This window comes from Elephas maximus, chromosome 2, assembly GCF_024166365.1.
Source record: "Elephas maximus indicus isolate mEleMax1 chromosome 2, mEleMax1 primary haplotype, whole genome shotgun sequence".
Lineage (NCBI taxonomy): Eukaryota > Metazoa > Chordata > Mammalia > Proboscidea > Elephantidae > Elephas > Elephas maximus.
This window is the reverse complement of record NC_064820.1, coordinates 7,551,371-7,572,843: the sequence shown is the minus strand read 5'-3', so window position 1 is coordinate 7,572,843 and position 21,473 is coordinate 7,551,371.

The following is a 21,473-nucleotide window of genomic DNA, read 5'->3' as shown; positions in this document are numbered from 1 at the left end:
TTCTCGAGAGGCCCTTTGAAATCTTCTGTTCAGTTCTTTTACTTCATCAATTCTTTCTTTTGCTTTAGCTCCTCGAGGCTGAAGAGCAAGTTTCAGAGTCTCCTCTGACATCCACTTTGGTCTTTTCCTTCTTTCCTCTCTTTTCAGTGATTTCTTGCTTTCTTCGTGGATGATGTCCTTCCACAACTCATCTGGTCTTCAGTCACTAGTGTTCAGTGCATCAAATCTGTTCTTCAAATGGTGTCTAAATTCAGGTGGGAGATACTCAAGGTCATATTTTGGCTCTTGTGGACTTGCTCTGATTTTCTTCAGTTTCAGCTTAAACTTGTATGTGAGCAATTGATGGTCTGTTCCACAGTCGGCCCTTGGCCTTGTTCTCACTGATGATATTGAGCTTTTCCATCGTCTCTTTCCACAGATGTAGTCAATTTGATGTCTGTGTGTTCCATCTGGTGAGGTCCATGGGTATAGTTGCCGTTTATGTTGGTGAAAGAAGGTATTTGCAATGAAGAAGTCCTTAGTCTTGCAAAATTCTATCATTCGATCTCTGGCATTGTTTCTATCACTAAGGCCATATTTTCCAACTCCTGATCCTTCTTCTTTGTTTCCAACTTTTGCATTCCAATCGCCAGTAATTATCAATGCATCTTGATTGCATATTTGATCAATTTCAGACTGCAGCAGCTGATAAAAATCTTCTATTTCTTCATCTTTGGCCCTAGAGGTTGGTGGGTAAATTTGAATAATAGTTGTATTAACTGGTTTTCCTTGTAGGTGTACAGATATTATCCTATCACTGACAGCGTAGTACTTCAGGATAAATCTTGAAACGTTCTTTTTGACGATGAATACACCATTCCTCTTTAAGTTGTCATCCCCAGCATAGTAGACTATACGATCGTCTGATTCAAAATGGTCAATACCAGTCCATTTCAGCTTACTAATGCCTAGGCTATTGATGTTTATGTGTTCCATTTCATTTTTGACAATTTCCAACTTTCCTAGGTTCATACTTTGTACATTCCAAGTTCCAATTATTAATGGATTTTTGCAGCTGTTTCTTCTCATTTTGAGTCATGCCACATCAGCAAATGAAGGTCCCGAAAGCTTTACTCCATCCACATCATTAAGGTCGACTCTACTTTGAGGAGGCAGCTCTTCCCCAGTCATCTTTTGAGTGCCTTCCAACCTGGGGGCTCATCTTCCAGCACTATATCAGACAATGTTCCACTGCTATTCATACGGTTTTCACTGGCTAATGCTTTTCAGAAGTAGACTGCCTGGTCCTTCTTCCTAGTCTGTCTTAGTCTGGAAGCTCAGCTGAAACTTGTCCTCCATGGGTGACCCTGCTGGTATCTGAATACTGGTGGCATAGCTTCCAGCATCACAGCAACACACAAACTCCCACAGTATGACAAACTGACAGACATGTGGGGGACTCACTAATTAGAAAGTAGATAGGAACTACTTTAGGGGAAGAGAAAGACAAAACACAATATAGGGGAGGTCAGCACAACTGGACTAAACCAAAAGCAAAGAAGTTTCCTGAATAAACTGAATGCTTTGAAGGCCAACGTAGCAGGCCCAGGGGCTTGGGAACCATGATTTCAGGGGATATCTAAGTCAATTGGCATAATAAAATCTATTAGGAAAACATTCTGCATCCCACTTCGGAGAGTGGTGTCTGGGGTTTTAAATGCGAGCAAGCGGCCATCTAAGATTCATCAATTGGTCTCAACCTACCTGGAGCAAAGGAGAATGAAGAACACCAAGGACACAAGGTAAATATGAGCCCAAGAGACAGAAGGGGCCACATAAACCAGAGGCTACATCAGCCTGAGACCAGAAGAACTAGATGGTGCCTGGCTACAACCGATGACTGCTCTGACAGGGAACACAACAGAGAACCCCTGAGGGAGCAGGAGAGCAGTGGGATACAGACCCCAAATTCTCATAAAAAGACCAGACTTAATGGTCTGACTGAGACTAGAAGGACCCTGGTGGTCATGGCCCCCAGACCTTCTGTTTGTCCAGGACAGGAACCATTCCCAAAGACAACTCTTCAGACAGGGATTGGACTGGACAATGGGTTGGAGAGGGATGCTGGTGAGGAGTGAAACTCTTGGATCAAGTGGACACTTGAGACTATTTTGGCATCTCCTGCCTGGAGGGGAGATGAGAGGATAGAGGGGGTTAGAAGCTGATGAGATGGACACGAAAATAGAGAGTGGAAGGGGGGAGTGGGGTGTCTCATTAAGGGGAGAGCAATTGGGAGTATGTAGCAAGGTGTATATGGGTTTTTGTGTGAGAGACTGACTTGATTTTTAAACTTACACTTAAAGCACAATAAAAATTAAAAAAGAAAAAGAAACACAAATTTTCCCTAAGATAGCATGCATTAAATTTCAAAATTCAAATATGAATTTTAAATTCATATTTATTTTACCAACTGTGTTTGGCAGAGTCAGTAGACTGCACTACACGAGGTGAATATACCCCTTAAAATATATATATTAATTCTTAAATCCCCAGAGGATGGTCCCTGGATACCCTTTTAGCTCAGTAATGAAGTCACTCCTGATGTTCATCCTTCATCCAAAGATTAGACAGGCCCATAAAACAAAAAGAGACCAAATGGGCACACCAGCCCATGGGCAAGGACTAGAAGGCAGGAGGGGACAAGAAAGCTGATAATAGGCAACCCAAGGTCAAGAAGGGAGAGTGCTGACATGTCATGGGGTTGCTAACCAATGTCATAAAACAATATGTGTACTGTTTAATGAGAAGCTACTTTGTTCTGGAGACCTTCATCTAAAGAACAATAAAAAATAAATAAAATGTATATATTAAGTCTTATTATCAATCCTCAGATATAACATTGGAAGCTTGAGTTAAAAACCCCAGTCGGGATTAAAATAAATTTGCTCTTTCAATTGCACAATACCTATCTATCAATTGCCCGTTATGTAACAGGCCATGTGAGGCCTTGGGGGTGAGTATGTGACCATTTTATCCAGTGAGACACCAGGTTTTCAGTATTTTAAATCTCTGTCTTCTCTCTCTCTCCCTCAGATGTTTCTCCCCTTTTATCTTATAATTTATAATTGCCATAGTTTGGGTTCTTTTAATTTCTAGTCCTTATTAACAAAGTAACTTCCTAACTGGAAGTTTGATTGGATCCCCTATGGCCCTTCCTGAGGTTCAGGATGAGGGATACAACCGTAGCTTGTCACACAGTGGAGGGAGCTGGGGAGGGCCTGGCTATCTCTCTGGTTCCACTGCTGTTTGAACACCTCCCTTCATCCTGTAGAAAACCTGGTGGTGTAGTGGTTATGAGTTTGGCTGCTAACCAAAAGGTTGATAGTTCGAATCTATCAGGCAGTCCCTGGAAACCCTATAGGACAGCTCTACTCTGTCCTACAGGGTCTCTGAGTCAAAATCAACTTGACGGAAATGGGTTTGGTTTTGAGTCTCCATCCTGTACCTCCTGCATATTTACATTCCAAGAGGTCTAGCTTGTGCCCCCACCTACTGCTTCCCTGCCTGAAATACCACCCTCACCATTTCTGTGTCAGCTAACATGATAAAAACTATGGTAGGCTATAAATAACAAGGGCATAAAAAACAGAGGCTTATACAACAGAGGAATTCATTTTTTCCTTTCTGATAAGGAGAATCATTATATTTTCTGTACTTTTAGTGGGGTTTGTGGAGAGAGCCTCCCTACTTCCAATTCAAAGCTTCACTCTGAAAGCCGGTACTTGCTTATACTGACTCTGGCCCACCCGCCTGGGGGATAAGTAGGATGATGATGGCAGAAGTGCCAAGACAAAGAAACAGGCAACATCCAGGCTCTGTTGATTATTTGTTGCTTTTTTCTTCTAGTTGATCTTCAGGATCGGGTGAGGTTTCATTCTGTTATACTTTAGACCCCCATGAGTGGGAGCTGCCTCAACAAGACATAACAATAAGAACAATTCTTTGAAGAAGGGCAAGGGAGGACCACACGATGAGCAAGACACAGTGCTTAAGCCATGTCAGCAAAGGGAAAGAGATGATGGTGACCCCTTGATCCCTGTCAGAGTCACCTGGGCTGGGAGCTAGAAGGTGGCCATGGTGGACAAGGAACAAGCGGACGTGGAGAGGGCAGGTCAGTGTCACAGCAAGCAGGCTTTGCTACCTGTGCTAGGTGCATCAAGGAAGCACTTTCCCCATCCAGAGAGCACCTACAGCTTGAGCAATGGCTAGCTGTTGTACTCAGCCTAAGGCTGCAAGCACAAGCCTGCATGGTACCCAGCCAAAGGACGTTGAGCCCCACCCCAAGCCAAACTGCCCTGTGGCCAAAGAAGAAGTTGGTGGCCTTAAGAACCCTGGGGTAGCTGTGGCCTGGGAAGTGGCCTTCCACATGAATTCCCAAGGGCCTAGGTTTCCATCTTTTGGCCTCCCCATCCCCACAACCAGTAAAAACCAGTTGCCATCTAGTCAACCTTGACTCATGGTGCCCCCTTGCGTCTCAGATTAGTACTGTGCTCCATTGGGTTTTCAGTGGCTGACTTTTTGGAAGTAGACTGCTAGGCCTTTCTACTGAGGTGTCTCTGGGTGGACTCAAACCTCCAACCTCTTGGTTTACAGCCAAGTGCATTAATGGTTTGTTTGTACCACCCAGGAACTCCTCATCTCCAAGGTCCTCAGAATCCTCTGCAGGATCCTTTGCATACAGCCAGGGAAGGGTGAGCAAGTGGGGGATCACACGGAAAGTTCTCATGAGCCCCAATCGGAAGTGGCATGATCACTTCCATCAACCAAACTCCATCCCCATGGCCACCCCAAACTTCTAGTGTCTTGGAGAAAGTGGAAAATGTCCACAGCTTGTCAGTGTTTGCTATAAGAGAAAAACTGTGTCTCATTATGAACAAACATAACGCTAAAAATTGAAGATGAGAAAAAGAAGTGTTTACAGAAATGTATATGGGGCATCAGGATTGGAGGAAGACTCATTAACAACCTGTGGTACACAGATGACACAACCTTCCTTGCTGAAAGTGAAGAGGACTTGAAGCACCACTGATAAAGGTCAAAGACCACAGCTTTCAGTATGGATTACACCTCAACATAAAGAAAACAAAATTCCTCACAACTGAACCAATAACCAACATCATGATAAACAGAGAAAAGATCAAAGTTCTCAAGGATTTCTTTTTTCTTGGATCCACAATCAACAGCCATGGAAGCAGAAGTCAAGAAATCAAAAGACACATTGCATTGGGTAAATCTGCTGCAAAGGACCTCTTTAAAGTGTTGAAGAGCAAAGATGTCACCTTGAAGACTAAGGTGTGCCTGATCCAAGCTGTGGTATTTTCAATCTCAAGATATGCATGCAAAGGCTGGACAATGAATAAGGAAGACCAAAGAAGAATCGATGCCTTTGAATTGTGATGTTGGCAAAGAATATTGAATATACCATGGACTGCCAAAAGAATGAACAAATCTGTCTTGGAAGAAGTCCAACCAGAACTCTCCTCAGAAGCCAGGATGGTGAGACTTTGTCTTACATATGTTGGTCAGGTTGTCAGCAGGGATCAGTCCCTGGAGGAGGACATCATGCCTGGTAAAGTACAGGGTCAGCGGAAAAGAGGCAGACTCTCAATAAGATGGATTGACACAGTGGCTGCAACAATGGGCTTAAGCATAACAGCTATTGTGAGCATGGCTCAGGACTGGCCACTGTTTCCTTCTGTGGTACATAGGGTCGCTATGATTTGGAACCAACTCAACGGCACCTAAAAACAACAACAGAAATGTAAATATCTTAGATAATTGGAAAAAAAAAACTATAAACATCATCTCTAAATAAAAAGACATCAGGGAGAAATAGTGTAATAATAGGAGTTAAATATATTTTAGATCTGATTTTATTTAGGAAAATTGCATTAATATGAATGATTTTGCTGACCTATTTCAGTTGTATTTCACAAATTGTCATATTTAATAAATAATTACTTGGAATCAAAAATAAACAATAGCTTTTGTTAGCGAGGATTACCTGGGTGGTACAAATGGTTAATGAACTCAGCTGCCAATGGAAAGATTGGAGTTTGGAGTTCACCCAGAGGTGCCTTGGAAGAAGGGCCTAACAACCTAAATCTTCCATTGAAAACCCTAGAGAGCAATTCTACTTTGACACACATGAGGTTGCATGAGTAGGGCTCTACTCAACAGCAACTGGTAAGCCCTGGTAATTTGCTAGTGATTAATCTCTGAGTAGGGCAAATGTTATGTGCTCGATTACTAGCCAAAAAGTTGGCAGTTTGAGCCCATCCAGAGGTTCCTTGGAGGACAGGCCTGGAGGTCTGCTCCTGTAAGGTCACCACCTTGAAAACCCAGTGGAGCAACTCTACTCTGACATCCATGGGGTCACCATGAGCTGGAATTGACTTGACAGCAACTAACAACATCAACAAGTCATGGAAACGTATAAGATAAATGCATATAAACAGTATAGATTATAATTGTTCTTACTGGAAAAAATTTATTTTAAATTATCTAGAAAGCTGGCTGATGGTTTCACTATAGTACAACTTAAAATGATGAAGAGATTTTGCCCATTTCTTAATGATGCTTAAAACGATGCAGAAAACAACGCAAAAACAATGGAAAGGAATAAACATGTTAGCACAGACATGGAGAGCCGTAAACCATTCTGGCAGCCTGTATCTTGTTAGTGATCATAACCTGCTGCCTTTGTCTATGCAGATGACTCGGGAGGCTCAGAGCCATGGGCCATGTGCTTGGAGTCATTTTTACTGGTAGTGATGGATTTGAACTCATCCATTCACAGTCTCCCACCAAGTGCCCCTTGTGACCCTCGGCATGTGTTTGCAGAGAGCTGGATGTTGTCAGGGCTGAGACTGGTGACGATGTAAAAAGAAAAAAAAAAAAAGGTAGGTGCAGCAATAAATCCTGTGCAGCATGTTCTAATCAACTAAGCTAACAGACTCGCTTGCCTGCAGCCCTAGAACAGAGGACGCCAAAAGGAGCTAAAGGTGTGACATCTGTGTCCAGAAACCCCTGTTACTGCTAGGCCCGTTAACTAGTTGCCGTCAAGTTGATTCTGACTCACAGTGACCCTACAGAACAGGGTAGAACTGCCCCATAGGGTTTCCAAGGAGTGCCTGGTGAATTCGAACATGCTGACCTTTTGGTTAGCAGCCGTAGCTCTTAACCACTACACCACCAGGGCTTCCAAACCAAAACCAAACCCATAGCTGTCAATTCCCACCCACTGTGAGCCTGTGAGTCAGAATTGCTATACAGAGTCTCCGCAAAACAGATTCCCCAGGGAAATAAGAACAGCAGCATGCAAGAACAAGAAAAATCAGACTTCCGTATAACCAACCGCTGAACTTAATATAAAATTTACCTTAAAATTCCTTTTCTGAAGTTTACTCTCCTTTTGCAGCTTTCTCAGAGTGCTACCAGAAAACAGGAGATCAAAGCATTGATTGAAATATACTCCTTCCTGAGCCTTTCCATAAAATGAAAAGGATGACTTTCTCTTGAAATAAAGGTAATAAACCAAAAAATAATTCAATAGAAATTTCCTATTAAGCTGAATTAGGAATCTTCAAAAGGGCATTTTTTTCTTCTTTTTAGCTGTCTGTGTCAAGCAAAATTAGATGTGTAGTTTGCCACTTCCTGAACATTTTTGCAGAATTCAACCTTTTAGGGAGGGAAGGATGGCAGCAGGCGCTATAGTAACTTAGAGAGACTGGGCAATTTTTTAAAAGTAAAAATTGATATAAAACTAAAGGAAGAAATCTTCTGCTCCCCCTTCCTCACTTTGGAATAATTTCAAAAATTGAATTATTTTATGAATCTGCATTCCCTGTTAAGAGCAATGGAAAAACTCCAAGACAGGGACCTGCCAAGGCATGAGCTTAGCAACAACAAATTAGAATATGTGAGATTTATTATATAAAGAAGATAGGAAAGTAGGACAGTGCACTAAAACCTACAAATGAAAAAAAAAAATTCATATAAATTAAGGTTTTTTTTTTTAATTAAGGACCTCCTTTAATAATTCGTCTTAACATAATTTGACCTAAATAAAAACAACACCATCATCAATCATCAATAATAACACCAATAAAAAAAAAGTTTTATTGATAAAGCCATCTGTTGCTTAATAGCTTTTGAAAGCTATGTAAACATCTCACCTAGCTCATTTTCAACATACATATTTCAATCACTGTTCTGACTTAATATGCTCAAAATATGTTATTTGACTATAGTCATCAACATTATAGGGACCACATTGTTATGGATTGAATTACATCATGGTTAGGCCATGTGTGGTTGTCCTCCATTTTGTGATTGTAATTTTATGTTAAGAGGATGAGGGTAGGATTGTAGCACCACCCTTATTCAGGCCACCTCCCTGATCCAAGGTAAAGGAGTTTCCCTGGGGTGTAGCCTGCACCACCTTTTATCTCTCAAGAGATAAAAAGAAAGGGAAGCGAGCAGAGAGTCTGGAACTTAATACCACCAAGAAAGCAGGACTGGGAGCAGAGCACGTCCTTTGGATCTTGCGTTGCCTGAGAAGCTCCTCCACCAGCGGAAGATTGATGACGGGGAATCATCCTCCAGATTCTAGGGAGAGAGAAAGCCTTCCCCTGGAGCTGACACCCTGAATTTGGACTTTAACCTACTAGACTATGAGACAATAAATTTCTCTTTGTTGAAGCCACCCATTTGTGGTATTTCTATTATAGCAGCACTAGATGACTAAGACAAAAAGTTTTATAGATAAAGCCATCTGTTGCTTAATGGCTTTTGAAAGCTACAGAAACATCTCACCTAGCTCATTTTCCACACGCATATTTCAGTCATTGTTCTGACTTAATATGCTCAAAATGTGTAATTTGACTATATATATTAAAAAAAAAAAAACCCAGTGCCGTTGAGTCTATTTTGACAGAGTAGAACTGCCCCATAGAGTTTCCAAGGAGCGCCTGGTGGATTTGAACTGCTGACCCCTTGGTTAGCAGCCGTAGTACTTAACCACTACGCCACCAGGGTTTCCATAATTTGACTATAGTCATCAACATTATAGGGACCACATTGCTGGTGTCTTGGGACCTGTTGCTCAGTGAGTGAGCTTATAAATGGAGACCTTCTCAGAACCTGGGACCCCAACACTTAGAGGAAGAAGCATCTAAGACCTTGCCGTTCAGAGTGAGCTTAACATGCAAGACCACTATTGTCCTATCATGTTAGTCTCCTCTAAGGGACAAAAATATAAAAGGTCTGCCTTTGTCTGGCCCATAAGCTAAGACTATGTTTTATATTTTTAAATGGTTGGGGAAAAAACTGAATAAAGAATAATATTTTGTGCTATGTAAAAATTACATGAAAGTTAAATTTCAGTGACCATAAATACAGTTTGATTGGAATGCACCAAAACCTACTCATTTATGAATGTCTAGGGCTACAATCAGGATGCATTGATAATTACTGGTGAAAGGAATGCAAAACTTGGAAATAGGGAAGAAGGATCAGCAGCTGGGAAATATGGCCTTGGTGATAGAAATGATGCTGGAGATCGCATGATAGAATTTTGCAAGAGCAAAAACTTCTTCATGGCAATACCCTTTTTCAACAACACAAATGGAAACTATACATGTGGACTTCCCCAGATGGAATACACAGGATTAAAGCCAATTGCATCCATGGAAACAGATGATGGAAAAGTCCAATATCATCACTCAGAACAAAACCAGGGGCTGACTGCAGAACAGACCATCAATTGCTCCTATGCAAGTTTAATCTGACACTGAAGAAAATTAGAACAACTCCACAAGAGCCAAAGTACCACCTTGAGTATATTCCACCTGAATTTAGAGACCATCTCAAAAATTGATTTGACAGGTTGAACACTAATGACCAAAGGCCAGATGAGTTGCGGAATGACATCAAGACCATCATACATAAAGGAAAAAAAAAAATCATTAAAAAGACAGGAAAGGGAGGCGGAGCCAAGATGGCAGAAAAGACAGATGCTTTCGTCGATCCCTCTTTGCAACAAAGATCCAAAAAAACAAGTGAAATGAGTGTATTTGTGACAAGCTGGGAGCCCTGAGCATCAATGGCAAGCTTAGACAATGAACTGAGGGGCAGGAAAAAGAAGAGACTGTTCAGAAGCTGAGAGGAGTTGCCGGACCTGAATCACCAGGAGCTCTCAGGCACCGTTCCGGGAGCAGCAGCGGGCTGGTCCTAGCGTTCAGCCGCAGTTTCCTCAGGGTGAAGCAGCAGCCACACAGCCCACTCACACCTCTGGAACCTGAGCAGAAGGGCACTCTTGGCAAAAGCTAAGTACTTGCGTATATTTTACTGCATCCCCCCCCCCAACCCCCAAGCTGGCTTCAGCGGCTGAATCCCTGGGCCTGAGATAGACCCTGGTGAGTACCTGGAGCCGTCCTCCCGGCCTTGGGGAAGGACAAGATTTCCAAATGGGGGGAAAAGATAATTTGCTCGCTCCATTACTGGGGGAGCTCAGGACAGAAGCGGCTCCTGTCCAGGCATAAACCGTCCGTGGACCTTGAGCACCTTTCCCTTCTGCATGGACCTGTGTGGGCCAAAATAGGCCCTTGTTGGCAAACTCCAACCATTTCAGCAGAGCAGTGGAGAGGTGGGTGTTTGAAGTTTGACATTGCTTTGCCTATTAAACAAGGCCCTCACCTACCCACAGCAGGGACCTAAGGACTGGTGGCTCCACTTGGGTCACACAGCCACCTGGGACAGGGGCCCCGGGATAACTGGTACCTCCCAGTCCTTACAACAAAAGCTTTGGGTACCCATGGTCCCTCTGCAGAGCCCACCCACCAGCACACTCTAGGGAACAGAGACTCGTTTTCCTTAGAGACACTTGGGGGTCGGTTCTCAGCCCCCTGCCTTGTTCAGAGCGTGACCCGCTGCTGCAATCAGATATGGGTATATAGGCCAATCACCCCTGCCCCTCTAAGACTGTAGCACATAGCCTGTACAACACACTTGATATCAGCTACCTGGAAACCTGAGCTGAATTCATACAAGAAAACTGAATGGACTCCTAGACTGATATACCTGATAACAGCTCTAGCCAGCTGGAGACAGGACACCAGAGCCCCAAAGGTGAAAATAATCAAGCTAGCTCACTCAAGCTACCCATAAACCCAGTGCCCAGTGCCGTCGAATAGGGGTATACTAAAACAAAACAAAGCAAGCAGCTATGACACAGTAAGCAAGCATAAACTAATACAATAACTTATAGACGGCTTGGAGACAACAGTCAATATCAAGTCACATAAAGAAACAGGCCATGATCCCCTCAATAGGCTCTCAAAGCAAAGAATCCAGGGATCTTCTAGATGAAAGTGTGTTCCTGGAATTACCAGATGCAGAATACAAAAGTTTAATATACAGAACCTTTCAAGACATCAGGAAGGAAATGAGGCAATATGCAGAACAAGCCAAGGAACACACAGATAAAGCAACTGAAGAAATCAGAAAAATTATTCAGGAACATAATGAAAAGTTTAATAAGCTGGAAAAATCCACAGACAGACAGCAATCAGAAATTCAGAAGATTAACAATAAAATTACAGAATTACATAACCCAATAGAAAGTCAGAGGAGCAGAATTGAGCAAGTAGAAGCTAGAATTTCTGAACTCGAAGATAAATCACTTGGCACTAATATAGTTGAAGAAAAATCAGATAAAACAATTAAAAAAATGAAGAAACCTTAAGAATCATGTGGGACTCTACCAAGAGAACCTACAAGTAATTGGAGTACCAAAACAGGGAGAGATAACAGAAAGTACAGAGAAAATTGTTTAGGATTTGTTGGCAGAAAACTTCCCTGATATTGTGAAAGATGAGAAGATATCTACCCAAGAAGCTCATCAAACTCCACATAAGGTAGATCTTAAAAGAAAGTCACCAAGACATATTATAATCAAGCTTGCCAAAACCAAAGATAAGGAGACAATTATAAGAGCAGTAAGGGATAAAAGAAAAGTCACCTACAAGGGAGAGCCAATAAGAATAAGCTCAGACTACTCGGCAGAAACCATGCAGGCAAGAAGACAATGGGTTGACATATTCAAAAAATTGAAGGAAAAAAATTGCCTGCCAAGAATCATATATCCATCAAAACTGTCTCTTAAATATGAAGGTGAAATTAAGACATTTCCAGATAAACACAAGTTGAGGGAATTCGTAAAAACCAAACCAAAACTACAAGAAATACTAAAGGGAGTTCTTTGGTTGGAAAATCAATAATATCAGGTATTGACCCAAGACTGGAACACTAGGTAGAACAACCAGAAGTCAACCCAGATAGGGAAATCCACCCCCCCTCAAAAAAGAAACAAAACAAGATTAAAAAAAAAAAAAGCCCAATACAGGGTAACAGCGATGTTATTATATAAAAGAAGACAACATTAAAATAATAAAGAGGGACTAAGAAATGTAATCATACACCTTGCATATGGAGAAGAACCCAACCCAGTACCCGGCGCTATCGAGTCGATTCCGACTCATAGCTACCCTATAGGACAGAGTAGAACTGCCCCACAGATTTTCCAGGGAGCACCTGGTTAGAGGAAGATACAGCGATACAAAGAAATAAAAGTTAGTTATAAATATAGAAAAATAAGGGTAAATAATAAGGTAACCACAAAGGACACAAACTATCCTCCTCATCAAAATAAAATACAAGGGAAAAATACAGACTCAGCAGAAACAAAATCAACAACAACAAATATGAGGAAAGGACAATATATAAAGAAAATCTACTCAGCACATAAAATCAAGTGGGAAAAGGAAGCTGTCAACACACAAAAAAAGACATCAAAATGATAGCACTAAATTCATACCTATCCATAATTACCCTGAAAGTAAATGGACTAAATGCACCAATAAAGAGACAGAGAGTGGCAGAATGGATTAAAAAACAAGATCCGTCTATATGCTGCCTACAAGAGACACACCTTAGACTTAGAGACAAAACAAACTAAAACTCAAAAAAAAAAACAAAAAACTCAAAGGATGGAAAAAATATATCAAGCAAACAACAATCAAAAAAGAGCAGGAGTGGCAATATGAATTTCTGAAAAAATAGACATTAAAGTTAAATCCATCAGAAAGGATAAGGAAGGACACTATATAATAATTAAAGGGACAATACACCAAGAAGATATAACCATATTAAATATTTATGCACCCAATGACAGGGCTTCAAGATACATAAAACAAACTCTATCAGCATTGAAAAGTGAGATAGACAGCTCCATAATAATAGTAGGAGATGTCAACACACCACTTTTGGTGAAGGACAGGACATCCAGAAAGAAGCTCAATAAAGACATGGTATCTAAATGCCACAATCAACCAACTTGACCTGGTAGACATATACAGAACACTCCACCCAACAGCAACCAACTATACTTTCTTTTCTACTGCACATGGAACATTCTCTAGAATAGACCACATATTAGGGCATAAAGCAAGCCTTGGCAGAATACAAAACATTGAAATATTACAAAGCATCTTCTCTGACCATAAGGCCATAAAAGTGGAAATCAGTAACGGGAAAATAAATCAAATACTTGGAAAACTGAACAATACCCTGCTCAAAAAAGACTGGATTATAGAAGACATTAAGGATGGAATAAAGAAATTCATAGAATCCAATGAGAATGAAAACACTTCCTATCAGAATCTTTGGGGCACAGCAAAAATGGTGCTCAGAGGCCAATTTATATCAATAAATGCACACATCCAAAAAGAAGAAAGGGCCCAAATCAAAGAACTATCCCTACAACTTGAACAAATAGAAAGAGAGCAACAAAAGAAACCCACAGGCACCAGAAGAAAACAAAAAATAAAAATTAGACCTGAACTAAATGAAATAGAAAACAGAAAAACAATTGAAAGAATTAACACCACCAAAAGCTGGTTTTTTGAAAAACTCAACAAAATTGATAAACCACTGGCCAAACTGACAAAAGAAAAACAGGAGAGGGAGCCAATAACCTGAATAAGAAATGAGATGGGTGATCTTACAACAGACCCAACTGAAATTAAAAGAATCATATCAGATTACTATGAAAAACTATACTCAAATTTGAAAACCTAGAAGAATGGATGAATTCCTGGAAACACTACCTACCTAAACTAACACAAACAGAGGAAGAACAACTAAATAGACCCATAACAAAAGAAGAGATTGAAAAGGTAATCAAAAAACTCCCAATAAAAAAAAAAAGCGCTGGTACAGATGGCTTCACTGCAGAGTTCTACCGAACTTTCAGAGAAGAGTTAACACCACTACTACTAAAGGTATTTCAGAGCATAGAAAAGCATGGGATACTACCAAATTCATTCCATGAAGCCACCATATCCCTGATACCAAAACCAGGTAAAGACACCACAAAAAAAGAAAATTATAGACCTATGTCCCTATGAATGTAGATGCAAAAATCCTCAACAAAATTCTAGCCAATAGAATTCAACAATATATCAAAAAAATAATTCACCATGACCAAGTGGGATTCATACCAGGTATGCAGGGATGGTTCAACACTAGAAAAACAATTAATGTAATCCACCACATAAATAAAACAAAAGACAAGAATCACATGATTTTATCAATTGATGCAAAAAAGGCATTTGACAAAGTTCAACACTCATTCATGATAAAAACTCTCAGCAAAATAGGAATAGAAGGAAAATTTCTCAACATAATAAAGGGCATTTATACAAAGCCAACAGCCAACATCACCCTAAATGGAGAGAGCCTGAAAACATTCCCATTGAGATCAGGAACCAGGCAAGGATGACCTTTATCACCACTCTTATTCAACATTGTGCTGGAAGTCCTAGCCAGAGCAATAAGGCTAGATAAGGAAATAAAGGGCATCCAGATTGGCAAGAAAGAAGTAAAAGTATCTCTATTTGCAGATGACATGCTCTTATACACAGAAAATCCTAAGGAATCCTCCAGAAAACTACTGAAACTAATAGAAGAGTTCAGCAGAGTATTGGGATACAAGATAAACATACAAAAATCAGTTGGATTCCTCTACACCAACGAAAAGAACATCGAAGAGGAAATCAACAAATCAATGCCATTTATAGTAGCTCCCAAGAAGATAAAATACTTAGGAATAAATCTTATCAGAGATGTAAGAGACTTATACAAAGAAAACTACAGTACACTTCTGCAAGAAACCAAAAGAGACTTACATAAGTGGAAGAACATACCTTGCTCATGGATAGGAAGACTTAACATTATAAAAATGTCTATTCTACCAAAAGTGATCTATACATTTAATGCAATTCCGACCCAAATCCCAATGACATTTTTTAATGAGATGGAGAAACAAATCACCAATTTCATATGGAAAGCAAAGAGGCCCCAGATAAATAAGGTATTACTGAAAAAGAAGAATAAAGTAGGAGGCCTTACTTTACCTGATTTTAGAACCTATTATACTGCCACAGTAGCCAAAACAGCCTGGTACTGATACAACAACAGATACATGGACCAATGGAACAGAATTGAGAATCCAGACATAAATCCATCGACATATGAGCAGCTGATATTTGGCAAAGGCCCCAAAACAGTTGAATGGGGAAAAGACAGTCTTTTTAACAAATGGTGCTGGCATAACTGGATATCCATCTGCAAAAAAATGAAACAAGACCCATACCTCACTACATGCACAAAAACAAGCTCAAAATGGATCAAAGACCTAAATATAAAATCTAAAACGATAAAGATCATAGAAGAAAAAATGGGGACAATGTTAGGAGCCCTAATACATGGCATAAACAGTATAGAAAATATTATAAAGAACGTAGAAGAAAAACTAGATAACTGGGGGCTCCTAAAAATCAAACGCTTATGTTCATCCAAAGACTTCACCAAAAGAGTAAAAAGACTACCTACAGACTGGGAAAAAGTTTTTAGCTATGACATTTCTGATCAGCACCTGATCTCTAAAATCTACATGATACTGCAAAAACTCAACTGCAAAAAGACAAATAACCCAATTAAAAAATGGGCAAAAGATATGAATAGACACTTCACTGAAGACAACGTTCAGGTAGCTAACAGATAACGGGGAAATGCTCACGATCATTAGCCATTAGAGAAATGCAGATCAAAACTACAATGAGATTTCATCTCCAACAATGAGATTTCATCTCCAACAAGGCTGGCATTAATTCAAAAAACACAAAATAATAAATGTTGGAGAGGCTGTGGAGAGATTGGAACACTTCTACACTGCTGGTGGGAATGTCAAATGGTACAACCACTTTGGAAATAGATTTGGCGCTTCCTTAAAAAGCTAGAAATAGAACTACCATATGATCCAGCAATCCCACTCCTTGGAATATATCCTAGAGAAATAAGAGCCTTTACACGAACAGATATATGCACACCCATGTTTATTGCAGCACTGTTTACAATAGCAAAAAGATGGAAGCAACCAAGGTGCCCATCAATGGATGAATGGATAAATTACGGTATATTCACACAATGGAATACTATGCATCGATAAAGAACAGTGATGAATCTGTGAAACATTTCATAACATGGAGGAACCTGGAAGACATTATGCTGAGTGAAATTAGTCAGTTGCAAAAGGACAAATACTGTATAAGACCACTATTATAAGAACTTGAGAAACAGTTTAAACTGAGAAGAAAACATTCTTTTGTGGTTAGGAGGGGGGGAGGGAGGGAGGGAGGGAGGGTGGGAGAGGGGCATTCACTTATTAAATAGTAGATAAGAACTACTTTAGGTGAAGGGAAAGACAGCACACAGTACAGGGGAGGTCAGCACAATTGGACTAAACCAAAAGCAAAGGAGTTTCCTGAATAAACTGAATGCTTCGAAGGCCAGTGTAACAGGGGCAGTGGTCTGGGGACCATGGTTTCAGGGGACATCTAAGTCAATTGGGGTAATAAAGTCTATTAAGAATACATTCTGCATCCCACTTTGAAGAGTGGCGTCTGGGGTCTTAAACGCTAGTAAGCAGCCATCTAAGATGCATCAATTGATCTCAACCCACCTGGATCAAAGGAGAATGAAGAACACCAAGGACACAAGGTGATTATGAGCCCAAGAGACAGAAAGGGCCACATGAACCAGCGACTACATCAGCCTGAGACCAGAAGAACTAGATGGTGCCCGGCTACAACCGATGACTGCCCTGACAGGGAACACAACAGAGAACCCCTGAGGGAGCAGGAGAGCAGTGGGATACAGACCCCAAATTCTCATAAGACCAGACTTAATGGTCTGACTGAGACTGGAAGGATCCCGGTGGTCATGGCCCCCAGACCTTCTGTTGGCCCAGGACAGGAACCATTTCTGAAGCCAACTCTTCAGGCATGGATTGGACTGGATAATGGGTTGGAAAGGGATGCTGGTGAGGAGTGAGCTTCTTGGATTAGGTGGACACTGGAGACTATGTTGGCATCTCCTGCCTGGAGGGGAGATGAGAGGGTGGAGGGGGTTAGAAGCTGGCGAAAAGGACACGAAAAGAGAGAGTGGAGGGAGAGAGAAGGCTGTCTCATTAGTGGGTGAATAATTGGGAGTGTGTAGCATGGTGTATATGGGTTTTTGTGTGAGAGACTGACTTGATTTGTAAACTTTCACTTAAAGCACAATAAAAATTATTTTTAAAAAAAAGGAAAGAAAGGAAAACCAAATGAATGTCAAAAGAGACTCTGAAACTTGCTCTTGAACATCTAGTAGCTAAAGCAAACAGAAGAAATGATAAAGTAAAAGAGCTGGACAGATTTCAAAGGGTGGCTGGAGGAGGCATAGAGTAAAGTATTATAATGACACGTGCAAAAAGCTGGAGATAGAAAACCAAAAGGGAAGAACATACTCAGCATTTCTCAAGCTGAAAGAACTAAAGAAAAAATTGAAGCCCCCAGTTGCAATATTGAAAGATTCTACAGGGAAAACATTAAATGATGCAGGAAGCATCAAAAGAAGATGGAAGGAATATACAGTTATTAAATTTTTTTTTTTTATATAAAAAAGAATTGGTGGACATTCAAACATTTCGAGAGGTAATGTATGATCAGGAACCGATAGTACTGAAGGAAGAAGTACAAGCTCCACTGAAGGCATTGAAAAACAAGGCTCCAGGAACTGATGGAATGCCAACTGAGATGTTTCAACAAATGGATGTAGTGCTGGAAATGCTCATTCTTCTATGCCAAGAAGTTTGGAAGACAGCTACCTGGCCAACCAACTGGAAGAGATCCACGATCATGCCTATTCCAAAGAAAGGTGATCCAACCAAATGCAGAAATTGTCAAAACATATCAGTATCACAGGCAAGTAACATTGTGCTGAAGATCTTTCAAAAGTGGCTGCAGCAGTATACCAGCAGGAACAAGTAAATCAAGCCAGTTTCGGAAGAGGACATGGAACCAGGGATAGCACAGCTGATATTAGATGAATCTTCACTGAAAGCAAAGAATAACAGAAAGATGTTGTCCTGTGTTTTACTGACTATGCAAAGGCATTGGACTGTGTGATTGTAACAAATTACAGATAACACTGGGAAGAATAGGAACTCCAGAACACTTAATTGTGCTCATGAGGAGCTTGTACATAGAACAAAAGGCAGTTGCTTGAACAGAATGAGGGGATACTACATGATTCAAAGTCAGGAATGGTGTGAGTCAGTGTTGTACCCTTTTACCATACCTATTCAATCTGCATGTATACTGAGCAAATAATCCAAGAAGCTGGACTATATGAAGAAGGACACAGCATCAGAATTGGAGGAAGAGTCATTAACAACCTACAATATGCAGATGACACAACCATACTTACTGAAAGTGAAGGGGACTTGAAGCATTTACTGATGAAGATCAAAGACCGCAGCCTTCAGGAAGGATTATACCTCAACATAAAGAGAACAAAAATCTTCACAACTGGACCAATGAGCAACATCATGATAAATGGAGAAAAGATTGAAGTCAAGGATTTCATTTTACTTGGATCCACAATCATCAATACCCATGGAAGCAGCAGTCAAGAAATCAAAGGATGCATTCCACTGGGCAAACCTTCTTCAAAAGACCTCTTTAAAGTGTTGAAAAGCAAAGATGTCACCTTGAAGACTAAGGTGTGCCTGACCCAAGTCATGGTGTTTTCAACTGTCTCATATGCATGTGAAAGCTGGACAATGAATAAGGAAGACCAAAGAAGAATTGATGCCTTTGAATTGTGGTGTTGGCAAAGAATATTGAATATACCATGGACAGCTAAAAGAATGAACAAATCTGTCTTGGAAGAAGTCCAACCAGAATGCTCCTTAGAAGCAAGGATTGCAAGACTTCTTCTTACATAGTTTAGACATGTTATCAGGAGGGATCAGTCCCTGGCAAGGGACATAATACTTGGTAAAGCAGAGGGTCAGCAGAAAAGAGGAAGATACTCAAGTAGATGAATTGACACAGTGGCTGCCACAGTGGGCCCAAGCATAACAATTGTGAGTATGATGCAGGACTGGGCAATGTTTCATTCTGTTGTAAACAGCGTAACTGTAAGTTGCAACTGACTGGCCAGCACCTAACAACAACAGAGATGTTTCCATGCTATAACTGCAGAGCTGAGTAATTGCAACAGAGGCTTCGTGGCCTATGAAAGTGAAACTATTTCCAGAAAAAGTTTGCCGTTACCAGATAACCTTGGCCTAGTGACTGAGATAAAGGAGTAGAAGATGAAACACACCTGCTTCTTAAGACATCTCTGGCCCTAGTGGAAGGAAGGCTGGCGTACACCATATGGGGATTCAACAGGGTGGGCCAAGTAGAAGTGAGAAGAAAACCAGGCGGTTGAAAATCTGTCACAGGTTCGTGTTTCAAAGAATACTCTTACATGGGTCAAGAGAGGGCATCTTTCCTTATTTTCACAGTACTTTACACCATTTTCAATAATAATTTCAAGCCACTATGTCACAACTTGTTGAATCATAGGCAAAAAGGTACATTTGGTATTTTTGTCACGTAAGACACTGATACAGAGCTGGGCTTTGTGGCTGGAATAACAGGATGTTCTGGTAGAATCAGAACAGTTCCAAGACAATGTATGTTGGAAAAAGACACAACTCCTTCATGCTGTTGTTGTTAGGTGCTGTTGAGTTATTTCTGACTCATAGCGACCCTATGTACTGCAGAACAAAATGCTGCCTGGTCCTGAGCCATCCTCACAATTGTTTTTATGCTTGAGCCCATTGTTTCAGCCACAGTGTCAGTCCATCTTGTTGAAGGTCTTCCTCTTTTTCACTGGCCATCTACTTTACCAAGCATGATGTCCTTCTCCAGGGACTGGTCCCTTCTCATAAGATGTCCAAAATACTTGAGATGAAGTCTTGCCATCCTTGCTTCTGAGGAGCATTCTGGCTGCACTTCTTCCAGGACAAATTTGTTCATTTTTCTGGTAGTCCATGGTCTATTCAATATTCTTCAGTAACATCATAGTTCAAAGGCAATGATTCTTCTTTGGTCTTTTTTATCCATTGACCAGCTTTTGAATTTATGTGAGGCAATTGAAAATACCATGGCTTGTGTCAGGTGCAGTTTAGTCCTCAAAGTGCTTTTTAACCCTTTAAAGAAGTCTTTTGCAGCAAAGAACTCTTTCGTGGAGGAGCAGCTATAATTAGGACGTAAAAACACAGGTCATAAGAAGTTAATATTGCAGAAACATTCTTGTAGGCTTGAATCCCAAATGTGAGGAGGATCTAGAATGAATTGAGCATGTTTTCTGGAGGCGTGATTGCTGTTCACACTCATCTTTTCTGGGAATCTCACTTCTGAGGTAAAAGCTGGCTGAGGGTCCCACCACAGGAAGCTTTGTGAGGAGCAGAGCCTTTCTCACTCAGACTTCAACTAGGATTTGCACTTTGTGTTACTTGCAGGCCTGGCCTGGGAAAAGGCAGCTGCCTAGCTGGCTTGCTACAAGGATCCAAGAGACTCCTGAGTGAAGGCAATATTATAACTACAGGAGAAGCTTTGGGTCTTCATTGTGGTTGTTAGTTTCTGTTGTTGTTAGTTGGCTCTGACTCCTGGATATTCCATGCACAACAGAATGAAATGTTGGCTGGCCCTGCACCATCTCCGTGATCACTGGTATTGCTTAAGTCCACTATTGCAGCCACTGTGTATTTTGAGTGCCTTCCAACCTAGGGGCTCATCTTCCTGTACTGTATAAGACAGTGTTCTTTTGGGATCCACAGGGCTTTCACTGGCTGATTTTCAGAGGGCCTTTCTTGCTAGTCTGTCTTAGTCTTGAAGCTCCACTGAAACCTATTCAACATGGGTGGCCCTGCTGTTATTTGAGACACTGGTGGCATAGCTTCTAGCATCACAGCAACATTCAAGCCACCACAGTAT